The sequence below is a fragment of the Bos grunniens genome, chromosome 19, assembly GCF_055505025.1.
Source record: "Bos grunniens cultivar Pamir isolate PY7600 chromosome 19, Bosgru_T2T1.0, whole genome shotgun sequence".
Taxonomy (NCBI): domain Eukaryota; kingdom Metazoa; phylum Chordata; class Mammalia; order Artiodactyla; family Bovidae; genus Bos; species Bos grunniens.
In genome coordinates, this window is record NC_141183.1 from 17,318,179 (window position 1) to 17,331,509 (window position 13,331).

Consider the following 13,331-nt stretch of genomic DNA (forward strand, 5'->3'; position numbering starts at 1 on the left):
ACACAACAGCAAGAGTGAGCTTAAAAGTGTAAGTAATACCTTGTGCCCCTGCTCAAATTTGTTGAAAGGCTTCATGGCACACTTAGACTAAAAGTCAGACTCCTTATTGTGGGCTCCAAGGCCCTGCTGGATCTAGGGTCTGCTTTTGTATACCACCTTGGGATCATGTTTCCCTGGGTTTACTGTGCTGCAGCCACACGGTCTGCTTACTCTTAATGTTAAATGTGTTCTTGCCTGTACATTTTACTGCTCCCTCTTCCTGAAAGCTTTTCTGCAGATTTCCTGTCAGCTGAGTTTGGTTCTTCATCCTGTTGAGGTCTCTGCCACTTTTAAAAGAAATATTGTTGACCACCAGCTGTAAAAGGGCAACTTAACATCACAAATGACATTTTAATACGTGCACACACACCCCCACACACCCCCACACCCACACCATTTGCTTACTAGCTTATTGTCTTTCTCTTCCTCTGAAATGTAAATTTCCTCCTGTTAGGGATTCACCACTATAACACAAGTATCTTGAAATATAATCATTTAGAAAAAATCTTTGAATCAACTGAGTATTTTTAAATTATGAGTATAGCAAAAGACAAATAGGTCTGTGAGAAGGACTGCCAGGGAATGCTCCTTTAGTCTCTGCCGGTGTGGCCAGAGCATAAAAGAGCCGGGAGAGGTTTGGAGAGTGATTCTTGGAGATGATGCTGTGGGCAGAGCCAGATCAAGCAGCACCTTTTTGGTCCTTCTTAAGAATTAGGGAAGGGCTTCTCTTCCTTCCCCCCATCTTTGATGCAGGCATTGTGGTGGTGTTTTAAACTCATGGTTAGTTGAGGGTGAACTGTGAAGCCAGCTCTCAGTTCTTTTATCATGTATTTGAACTGGTAACTGAATTGGGAAATGCGTTGTAGTGGATAATTTACAGAGAGGTGCTGTGTTTGGTCATTAACATTTTAATTTTTCTTCCTATTTATTATTTATAATTGTTTTGCAGATGATGAGCATAGATTTTACAGTTCATTTTCATTTTCTATTTTCTTTCAATTTGATTTATGCATGAAATTTTATGTTCCCATCATTGGGAAAGAAAGATACTGAAGAAATTACAGAGCTGAATTCCTGTTTAGAAAATGTGTCTACTCTGAGCTGTGGCTGGCCTTCTTATCCTTAATATAACTGTGAGGAGTGAAAATAACCTTTGAACTCTGATGGGGAAAGTGGTGGTGGTCTGTAAAAGACATTTCATGAAGTATGGTTATTTCTGGCTACTGTAATTCCACTGTATCACCTGGCCTCTGATTAGACCCAGTCAGTGAGTCTGATGAGAGCCAATTTTAAATTACCTCTTGAATTTCCTGTGGCTTCTCTCTCTTTTCTCTTATTAGCTTGATAATCCAGTTGAATATATTGTTGCTTAGAGATTGGTTAATGACTATGACCAATTTTTGAAAGAGAGTCCATATTGGTGGGCAGTTTTTTGGTTGAGTAGTATAGCCAGAAACATTTTCATTTTACTTTTTCCCATTTGTCAAAGGAAATAAATACCCAGGCTATTTATGTATGCATTCTTAGGGTGTTCACATGTCATGGAGGAAAGGACTGTGGAAACCTGAGTCCTAAAACTCACTTAATTTGAAGTTGGGCAAAAAACTTACAGCTCTTATTGGTGAATATTTTCAGATTTTAAGCCCCTTTACCTCTATTTTGCTAAAATATTCCGATAAGACTCCTTGCTATTGTTCAGAACCCAGTGTACTTTATATGTTGTTAAGGATTTCAGTTTTAACTAAGAAAAGCCTGTGGTCTACTGGAAAAAAAGCATTTTTTGAAAACAGCTTTATTGAGGTATATTTTAGAACACAGACTTTTCCGTTCAACCTGAGTTTGAATTTCTGTGGACACTGATTAGTTGTGTGATTTTGTCAAAATTGCTCAGACTCGATTAGCCTTGGAATACAAGTTGTAATCAAGATTAAAAAGTGGTGTACGTCAAGTACCTGGCCCTTTAGTTTTCAGTAAGTGGAACACTTTTTAATACTACTAATACTACCATGTAGTATATGCATCTCTTTCTGTTCTTTGGGATTTTAAAGCCTAGGAACTGAACTGAAATGGACAATAGTGATAATAAAATCTGATGCTCCTGAACACAGCCACACAAGTTGATCTGCAAAACTGAAATTATTAGTTCAAGTACATTGTCTAATTTTTGTTTTATATTGGAGTTGATTAATAGTGTTGTGTTAGTTTCAGGTGTACAACAAAATGATTCCGTTATACATATATACATGTATCTGTTTTTCAAATTCTTTTCCCATTTAAGTTATTACAAATCAATTATGTTCTTTAACTTATATCTTTTCCTATGTAGAACTTGGTTTTATTGTGTTAATCAGCAGGAGGATTACCTTATTCTGTCCATTTATATAAGAGGTTTCCTTTGAATGTAGCTCTCTTGCAGAGAATAGAGAGTAACCAGATGTGTTACTGTTATATGTATGATGCTGTATGGTTCTGCCCTCCCCACTCTCACTCCCACCCTCCTGGTCCTTGGGCGGTACCCTGTATAGGCAGATGTATTTGGGATCTAGATTTCTAGATTTAGGAGAAGTACGTGATTCACATTGAAGCTTGATACTTAATAAATAAGTTGCTTATCAGGATGGATTAAGTCACTGTTTCTAAGCATCCTTATATTTGATAGGAGATCCTCCCTCTTCCATTTTGCAACCACTTAATAATACAGCACTTTTATTATGAATACGATAGGAAATGTTCTGTTTCACAATGTGAATACTTGTTTACCTTTAAGCACTAATGGCTGAATGCATCTTTTGTCTTTGTGATAGCAGTGTAGCTTTAGTAGTGAGACGGAACTGCTGCTGCTAAGTCGCATCAGTCATGCCCGACTCCGTGCGACCCCATAGACGGAAGTCCACCAGGCTTCTCCGCCCCTGGGATTCTCCAGGCAAGAACACTGGAGTGGGTTGCCGATTGCCTGTTTAACGCTTAACACATTAGATGATAGGATAAGAAATAGAAATAAATAAGGAATAATGATAAAGATAATTAATTGTAAGTAATAATGATAAAAATTAATATTATAAAGATAGGATAAACTATAATGCTATTGCACATGTCGTGCCTTATAAACATACAGTCTTGTTAAATTATTTTATCAGTTATTTGATGTTAGGTAGTTTCTTACAGACACTGGGACTCAGTGTAGGGGGTTGGGGTCGACAGTGGACTTGGCCAGGGTCACATGTAACTATTGGAGCAAAGATTAGAATCTAGTAGTCTAGTTTCATCTTTGCTCTTCTAAAGTGTTGTCTCTCTCACGTTTTGTCTATTTAAGATACATATCTGTTAAGATTACTTTTAAGGATAACTGATGGCATCTGACTAGATATGACTGTTCAGAATCATGATGGTAGACTATTTGTTGTGTGGAACTGTATGGCTTATATAAATATACTTCAGAAACTTGTGCTACTTTCATTCAGGCTAAAAGACAGATAATTTCTCTGTTAACAAACAGCCTGCAGTTCTTTCTTTTCAAATGAGAGGTTTGTACAGGGTCTCTAAAACTTTGTTTCAAGAGCTGAAGCCTTCCCCTGACCTTAGAGGGAAACCTGCTTGGTAATTCAAATTTCGTTATATATGCCTCCACAGTTGAAGTGGGGCTTCCCTAGTGGCTCAGCTGGTAAAGAATGTGCCTGCAATGCGGGAGACCTGGGTTCGATCCCTGGGTTGGGAAGATCGCCTGGAGAAGGGAAAGGCTACCTACCTAGTCCAGTATTCTGGCCTGGAGAATTCCATGGACTTTAATAATCCATGGGGTTGCAAAGAGTCGGACACAACTGAGCAACTTTTACTTTCACAGTTGAAGTATTTTTTTTTTCCTCCCCAGCCTTATTGAAATATAACTGCCATAAAACATGATGTAAGTTTAAAAAGATTCTTCTAAAATTTTTAAATGCTTCATGGATGAGGCATTTTATGTTTGAATGCTCTGGTGTCAAAGCTTGTGGCCTTACACTTTTTTTCAGAATGGGAGAAATACTTTAAAGGGTGAACATAGTTTCTCCTTGAAGTTTTCCACTTTCATCCCTCCTTCTTCTCCTTCGTAAATAAAGTTCTTCATATGTGTTAGACTGTTTTAAATAAAATTCTTATCTGTATGTGGAAACAGGAGAAAAATGGGCCGAAGAGATAGGTAGGTAAACACCTTGAATTGAATTCCCTGTTTACTAAGCTTGTCTTTGACACAGGCAGTGAGGATAGAGGCACTGTAGTGAAGTGATTAAAATTAATGGCTGTGGAGTCAGATGTACATCTATCTTGCTTTTTCCTCTCTGGGCAAATGACCTAATCCCTCGGTGCCTCAGATTCTCCATCTGCAGTATGGGGAGAGTGGGTGCTGTCTCTGAGGGTTGTTATAGTGATTAAATGATGAAATTCATGTAAAGTATGTAGCGATGCCCAGAACAAAGGAAACATTCCACAAATGTTAGTTACTATATACTGTTTCCAGCTGAAGAAAGCAATTTCAGGAGAAAATACTAGAGCTGGTAAAAACACGTTTGTTGGTCATGAAATATTGGCGTGGTAAAGTATCTTTTACAGCAGTTTTTACTTGCAACTCATACATAAGGTGTAGAAGAGGTCCTTAAAACTTTCAGAATAGATAAAACTCATGAGGAAGAATGCAGAATTTAAAAGAATAAGACTGAGAATTTAATCTAGGATTCAGTTCAGTTCAGTTGCTCGATCGTGTCCGACTCTTTGCGACCCCATGAATCGCAGCAAGCCAGGCTTATTCCTAAATTTATTGTAGGGCAATGGTTTTCTATGATAATTGGGGGAAGTCAGTGCTATGATATCTGCTGTGACTATTGGCTTTTGATCCATCAGCTTTTCTTAGCACCCTCACCCCAACCCCTTTAATGGAATCCTCAATATTTTTCAGGTATCCTGCAGTTGTGTAATTCACGGGACCCTTCTCCGGCCCCTTTGAGGAAGCTTCATCAGTCTTAAGTGTCTCAAAGTGTCATCTTTGGACCAGTAGTATTAGCATCACATTGGAACTTGTTAGAAATGTAAATTCTGGAACCCCGCCCCCCCCCCCCCCCCCCCCCCCCCGGCCACCTCAGACCTACTGAATCAGAAACTCTGGAGGCAGGACCCCATTTGACTTCTAGTGTGGTTTCCAACTCAGGTAGCATAAGAAGAGCTGAGCGTATAATATAAACGAACCACACCTTCCGGATGGGGAAAATTTTGAACTGGGAGTCCTGTGCCACAGCTAAAGGGATCAGCTACTGTTTGGCCAGTAGTCGTTAAGAGACCACTAGTGGATCTCATCTTTGTATTTAATAGATTTTAAAGTGCTGGCAATGAGTTGAAAAAATTTTGATACCCTTATGAAGGTCAAAGAAAATTCAACTATAAGCAAATAAAACCAACTTCAGGAATGTGACCTTAGTTTGTGATCTCTTATGTGGAAGTTTTGTTGTGTGTAAAACTTGCTTCATTTCACAGGTCATTATTTTAGATTAAATTTCTGATGTGGAAATTTTTTTGGTCATGGGATAAGGACAGGTTTAAGATTTTTGATAAAGGTTATATTGTTCTCTAGAATGAAACTGCTGTTTCATAAGCAGTGTTTTCATGAAACCTAGCAGACTGTAGGTACCTTTTTTTTCCCCCATGACTTTTAAAATTTGACTAGTCAAGGAGCATCCTTCAAATTTTGCTTATATTTACTAATGTAATTTAACCCTTGCTTTGTATTTATTGGCCATTTGTATTTTTACATAAATACATTTTGCCCGCATTTGTATTTTATATAAATAAATCTTCCATGGTCATTTGCTTATGTGTCCTTTTGAATTGATTCATAAGTGCAAATTGGTTTCCCTAGCTTTCTGTTTGCCTTTTAATTTGTATGTTTCTTGAATTATAGAAGTTTTGAATTTGTTGTAGTCAAATCCATCAGTCTTGTCAAATTCTCTCAAAAAATCCCATTGGGATTTTCATTGGAATTAGATAAAATTTATTAACTAATAACCTTAATTAAAAATTTGTGGCTGCCTTCCCAGTTGTTCACAGGCTACTGTGAACCACTGTGGATAAGATACTCCCTTCCTCACCTCCAGCATCACCAGTGTTCATTCATTTAGCATACATTTATTGAAGGCTTAACTGCCTGTGAGGAGACTACAGTAAGCCCCCTGCATACAAAGGCATTCCATTCCAAGAGCATGTTCATAGTCCAGTTTGTTCATAAGTCCAACAAAGTTGGCTGGGTACCCAGTTAACACAACTGACTGTATAGAATTGTATTCTAATAGATTTATAATTCTTGTCAAACAAATAATACATAAAAAGCAATGAAATAAAGCATTTTTAATGTTAGAGTACCTTAAAAAGTACAGTAATACAATACAACAACTGGCCACCAGGGGCTGGCATCGAATGAACAGGCGAGAAGAATTACTGACTGGAGGAGAGAGAGGAGGTGGGCGATGGTAGAGCTGAAGGATCGTTGGCAATAGGAGACAGGGCAAGCGGCAATGTCACTCACACCTGATGTTGATGGCACAGGTTCTGGTGGTTCCTTGCTGGATTCAGTTCTATCTACTCTTGAAAAAATGATCCAGTGATGTATGGGTATTAGCTCTTTTTTTCTTGTTAGATGACATGGGACAACATATGCTAGACACATGAACTCACTTATGTGATGGGACATACAAACACATTTCTGCATCTTTAAAGGTTGCCACTTGGAGGTTTGTGTGTAGGCGACTTACTGTATTTAGTTTGCAGGACTACATTAGTGAATAAAACAAAAATTCCTTGTGATACATTAGTGAATAAAGCAGGGAACTACATTGCTTGAAGAACTGAGGCAATCAATAAATGAATAAACATATATCAAGTGGTAAGTGCTGTGGAAAGAAGGCAAGGTCAAGGAGAGGGTAGCAGCAGCAGCTTTACTATTTTGTGTTGGTCAGAGTAGGCTTCTTCCATAAGGTGACCCCACGAAAATACAGAAGCATTGCCCAAGGATAACTGGGAAAAGAAAGTGTTCCAAGACAACAGCCATATAAGTCAGAGAATGGAGGATGAGAATTCGTTAGCCTTTTAGGAGCTTTTACCCTGGGTTAAAATAGGTTCAAGGCATGAGAACCACTCAGGAGGCTGATGCCATTTCCAGGTGAGAGATGATGGTTGCATGGTTGAAGTGGTCTGAGATGAGGTGTATTTTGAAGGTTGAGCCAAAAAAGTTTCTCATGGATTAGACATGGTTGTGAGAGAAAGAGAGGAATTGAGGATAACAAGTTTTTCAGCTTGAGATACTGGAAGAAACTTTCTTTCTTTCTTTTTTTTTTTTAACAGAAGAGGAGGGGACTATCAACAGATTTTTGGAAGGATGTGAGAATTTTAGTTTGGGAACACTTATTTTGTATCTGGCCAATTTTGTAGCCTTTATTTTATAGCGAACTGTACTGCCAACTGTTTCCCTGTTTTTTTCTCAGGGATTTTTAAAAATTATATTGGAGTAGTTGATTTATAATTCGTTTGTGCTGTACAGCAAAGCGAATCAGTTAAGCATATACATATCTCCACCCCTTTTAGATTCTGTCCCCATGTAGGTCACTACAGAGTATTGACTCTCTAAGGGACTTCAAGATAGACAGTATTGTCCGGGAGCAAAGGTGCTTGCAGGTAAACAGCTCGAGGGATGATTTCTTGCCGTGTCCACCTTGTTGCCTTTGGATTCCTTCTTATAGCTTTATAAGAGTTACTGGGTGCAGCCTCCGGCCGGTTTCCTGATGGTATTCAGATGTGTGGGCTGAGGAGGGGTGTTGTTTGGTTATGTCACCCTACCTTTTTGAGTAATGTTGCTTCTTGATTAACCTGGTGTAATATTCCTTTCCTTCCTAGACATTGAATACCATTTTCCATCATTTTAGCAGCTTTAACTTCTTCTCATTGCCAACTAAATATCCTTTGATATCAAATACAATTTTCTATCCACTTTCATCTAGCTTTTCATTTTATTATTTGAAATTTGTAACGCGGTAAAGAAATGAACTTTTTATTTTTTAAGTTTGGAAGAGATTGGCAATAAATTCACTCACTATCTTTGATTATTAGAAATTCTGTATATGATATCGTGATTGGAAATAGAAATTTATCTTTCCTTTTATGTTCCTACTTTTTTTGAATGAATCCTTTAAGCTTTGGTTTTTAGAAATATGTATCCAGAGATTAGCCAATATTCTTAGTTTCTAGCTCTGTGAAACTTTAAAAGTCTAATTTTCATGAGTTTTTAAGAGGAAGTTGTTGGAGTGCAGGTTGGGTTTCAGTAATCATTTACTATCTAAAACTGGAAAAAGAATTTTTCTTAATGCTGTGGTAATGTGGATACCCTTATCATACAACATATCCTTCCACTTTATGTACTCCTGTATATGTATGCATTTGTGTGTGTGTTTCTTTTTAATTGGATTTCTGAACTCAGGACACTGTTGTTACTGTATGCTTGACTTTAATTTAAAAATAATACACACCTGTGACACTACTGCCCAAGTCATTCCTGTTTGCCTAAAATATTGTAGAGAGGACAATTGACAGTTACAGTAGGGCTTCCCTGGTGGCTCAGGTGCTAAAGAATCCACTTGCTGCCAGTACAGGAGACCTGGGTTCAATCCCTGGGTCAGGAAGATCCCTTGGAAGAGGAAATGGCAACCTACTCCAGACTTCTTACCTGGAGAATTCCATGGACAGAGAGCCTGATTCGTTACAGTCCATGGAGTTGCAAAGAGTTGGACACGACTGAATGACTAACACTGACTGAATAGAATCTTTGTTGGAGGGGCAGAAATGCTAAGATAGTTGTAAAACATGGGCACACAGCCTTTAAAGCTTCCCCAGGGATCCCTATGTTACTTTTGCTTGTCTTTAAACTTTACAAAAGAGAGTATAAGTTGTCTTATTGGGATTTTCAACATTATGTTACTAACATTTAAAAATCTGTAATTTTTTTCCATATAGCTGTAGTTCATTCATTTTCACTACTCCACTGAGCAAATAATACTGTGATTTATCCATTCTTCTCTTGGTGTGCATTTGGTTTTCCCTCGGGTTGTCTTATTTTATAAATATGTCCAATGCTATTACTCTGAACGTTCTTGAACATGCCTCCTGCTATATATGTGCTGAGGGTTGGATGAGGGGACAGTTGTGTCTCCATGAATTAGAATTGCTAGGTGGGAAAATAGGAAAAGGAGTACGGCAAGGCTGCTTATTTAACTTCTATGCAGAGTTCATCATGAGAAACGCCGGGCTGGAAGAAGCACAAGCTGGAATCAAGATTGCCGGGAGAAATATCAATAACCTCAGATATGCAGGTGACACCACCCTTATGGCAGAAAATGAAGAGGAACTAAAAGCCTCTTGATGAAAGTAAAAGAGGAGAGTGACAAAGTTGGCTGCAAGCTCAACATTCAGAAAACTAAGATCATGACATCTGGTCCCATCACTTCATGGGAAATAGATGGGAAAACAGTGGAAACAGTGTCAGACTTTATTTTTGGGGGCTCCAAAATCACTGCAGATGGTGACTGAAGCCATGAAATTAAAAGACGCTTACTCCTTGGAAGGAAAGTTATGACCAACCTAGACAGCATATTCAAAAGCAGAGACATTACTTTGCCAACAAAGGTCCGTCTAGTCAAGGCTATGGCTTTTCCTGTGGTCATGTATGGATGTGAGAGTTGGACTGTGAAGAAGGCTGAGCACCAAAGAATTGATGCTTTTGAACTGTGGTGCTGGAGAAGACTCTTGAGAGTCCCTTGCACTGCAAGGAGATCCAGCCAGTCCATCCTAAAGGAGATCAGTCCTGGGTGTCATTTGGAAGGAATGATGCTAAAGCTGAAACTCCAGTACTTTGGCCACCTCATGTGAAGAGTTGACTCATTGGAAAAGACCCTGATGCTGGGAGGGATTGGGGGCAGGAGGAGAAGGGGACAACAGAGGATGAGATGGACATGAATTTGAGTGAACTCCGGGAGTTGGTGATGGACAGGGAGGCCTGGTGTGCTGTGATTCGTGGGGTCACAGAGTCGGACACGACTGAGCGACTGAACTGAACTGAAAGTATGCAGACGAACTGAACTGAAAGTATGCAGATGTTCAACTTTATTGGATATAATGACTGTTTCTGTTATTACTACCTAGCAAGCCACCTCAGACCGAATGGCATGAAACAGTGTTTATCTTATTCTTGTAGATTCTCTAGATCAGAATTCAGAATACAGTTGGAATGGCCGGTTTCTGATACGTGATGTGTGGGGCTTCAGTTTGATAAGACACAAGGCTGGGGGCCAAAATACCTGGGACTAGAGAATCATTTCCAAGATGGTTCCTTCACTCACATGTGTGGCATCCTGTTAGGGATGCCTCGGTGGCTTTGGTCTCTTTAGTGTGACAGCCTCAGGGGGGTCAGACCTCTTACATGGTGTATCTTTGTTTCACAAACAAGGGTGGAAACTTCCTGTTCATTTAAAACTGTCCTGAGAAGTCACCTAGCATCACTTCCATCATATTCTATTGCCTGAAGTGGTCACAAACCCTCTCAGGTTCAGAGGGAAGAGACAGAACCCCATCTTTTAATGGGAGGAGTGTCAAAGAATTTGCAACTGTATTTTAAAACCACCATAACAGTTTATTCCAGAGCTAGATGTACCAGTTTATAGTTTTTAAAAATGTAATTTTAAATATTATTACAGATTACTACTGATTGTTTTGCTGCTTAAAAAACATTTCAAGCACTCTAGAAGCTGTGTGCCTGCCTGTGTGCTCAGTCACATCCGACTATGCGATCCCATGAAATGCAGCCCGCCAGGCTCCTGTGTCCATGAGTTTTCTCCAGGCAAGAATACTGGAGTGGGAATCTTTCCAACCCAGGGATCGAACACGAGTCTTCAGCATCTCCTACATTGGCAGGTGGATTCTTTACCCCTGAGCCACCTAGAAAGCCCCTAGTAGCTGTAGGCCTGTAGAGTTTTGTTATGTGTATAAAACAGTTCCCCAGTACCAAGCTATGAAAGAGGAAAAATGATGGAACTTTTACTTGCTGTTAGAAAAATTTTTGAATTCTTTTGGAGAGTTGAACCGAAATTGTTGGATGGACTACTAATGAAGGCCTTGAGATTACATTGTACTTAGAAGTGAAGGGGGCCACTGATGGAGGCTGAACAGGGAAGTCGCAGGATGAAACAATTGGGTTACTATTCTTCTTGATCTGCTTTAAATGTTTTGTGCCTTTATAGGAAAGAATCTAATAGTTTTAATAGATTATTTTTATCAGTGTTTATCCTTTGAGGAATATATGTAACTGGCTATTTCTAGCAGAATCTAAATTACTGAATGTTTCAGTTTTGTGTGGAAGAAAGTTGTGTGTGTCATTAGGGGTCTCGTGTATGTAGTTGGAAGTTGGGGGTCTAGTTCTTAATCTTTCATAAGTCTTAGCAGATCATTCACTTTATCATTTTCATTAAGAGACTTAGTTCCTGGAGTCTTTCTTTTCTTCTGTGACTCTGTGATTAGTGATGTGAGTTTCAAACTAATCACAAAATGTGAGCTGGGTCAAACTGTTTCTATTATATTTTTCAACCCTCCAGGCTCCCTCTCAATTCATCTTGTTGAAAACTACCCCTGGGAGTGGGGTGGGTAACTCACTCTGCAGCAGTCAGGTGGCATTCAACAGGTGTCTATGAACAGCTTAAGCATTTTACAGTCACCCTCTATGATGACCCTATCTGCTAAGTCATTTCAGTCGTGTCCGACTCTGTGTGACCCCATAGACGGCAGCCCACCAGGCTCCCCTGTCCCTGGGATTCTCCAGGCAAGAACACTGGAATGGGTTACCATTTCCTTCTCCAATGCATGAAAGTGAAAAGTGAAAGTGAAGTTGCTCAGTCGTGTCCGACTTCACGACCCCATGGACTGCAGCCTTCCAGGCTCCTCCATCCATGGGATTTTCCAGGCAAGAGTACTGGAGTGGGGTGCCATTGCCTTCTCCTTGACCCTGTCTGTCTCTGGGGAAACATTAAAAGTTGCAGGTGCTTATTTTGTAGTTGCCTTAGCACTTCTGCCCTTCACAAAGATGATCTTTATTGACTTTCCTAGAGCTGTTTGGATTGTTCAAACACACTTTTTGGTGGGAGTGAGATTGTTGTACAAATGAACTTTCTCTTTTATCATGTCACAGTGAAGTTTTTGTCTTTAGTTTGAATTTACATGTAGTTCTGAAAAGCTGTACATGCGTGCTGCCATGTGATACACCTGGAACATTATTTTCATCTCTAGAGTGTGTATTTTTCCTACGATTTCTGTTTAGCTTTTAGGAGCTGTATGATTGGTGGTAGGGGGAGTAGTGCTGTTGAACTGTGTAGCTTTATACTGTTTGCTCTAATGCAGCAGAGGAGAAAGAAAAACAGTTTTAACCTTTTGTTCTTCAAAATAATTATTCTTGTCTTATGTATAAAAACAGCTGAGTGTTGTAAAAGAAAAACGGGAGCAGTTTCAGAGAGATGAACCTTTACCTAGTCAGATCTTTAGAGGGTGCCTAAATCAGAAGGATAGACTGGAAAGAAATTTGTTCCAAACCTTATCTGGGCGGAATCTTTCTTGTGTGATGTGTGATCTGAAAAGAAATTGACATTTTTGTTGAAATGCTGAAGCAATTGTTTGATTAACTTTACTGGGATTAAGCCTAGTTTCTGGAATTTAGTTACTTAAATCACTCCGTTGTCTGTCAGTTTTAGTGCATTAGTGACTAGTGGGTACCTTGTTTGTAGGAACATACCTAAAAACTGAGCAAGATGTTGAGTCTCCTGTTTATTTATAGTGTGTCACTTAGGAGCAAACAGGGGTAGAATTTTGGAGCTATAAGGACCTTAGTGATCAATCAAGTGATCAATCAAGGGCCATGCATATAGAATAGATTGGGGGCTTGATTTCCTTTAATAGTGAAATTCTTTCCTTTTTTCCCTTTTTTTTAAAAACATGTTGCTATTTAGATGATTGGTGTATGTTTTCCTTTTATTTATATGGTTTTGCTTATTTCTAAGAATAAATCATCAGGCTTAATTTTATGTAAAATGTCAAATATGGTAGCACTGATCAGGTAGTCTTATTTCTGAATCCATAAAATAGGTGTTAAATTTTTAAAAGACAGCATTTGCATTACTGTTACCTGTACCCAGTTACAGAAGCCAAAGTAATTTTTAAAATCAGAAATTAAGTCTTAGCCCATGTTG

At 39.0% G+C, this 13,331-nt stretch overlaps 1 protein-coding gene across 12 annotated transcripts in view; it reads left to right on the top strand.

Moving 5' to 3' along the window:
* The window catches only part of KANSL1 (KAT8 regulatory NSL complex subunit 1), a 177,732-nt gene that overhangs the window by 95,517 nt on the left and 68,884 nt on the right, over window positions 1-13,331 (top strand). The gene's annotated exons all lie outside the window — the stretch shown is intronic.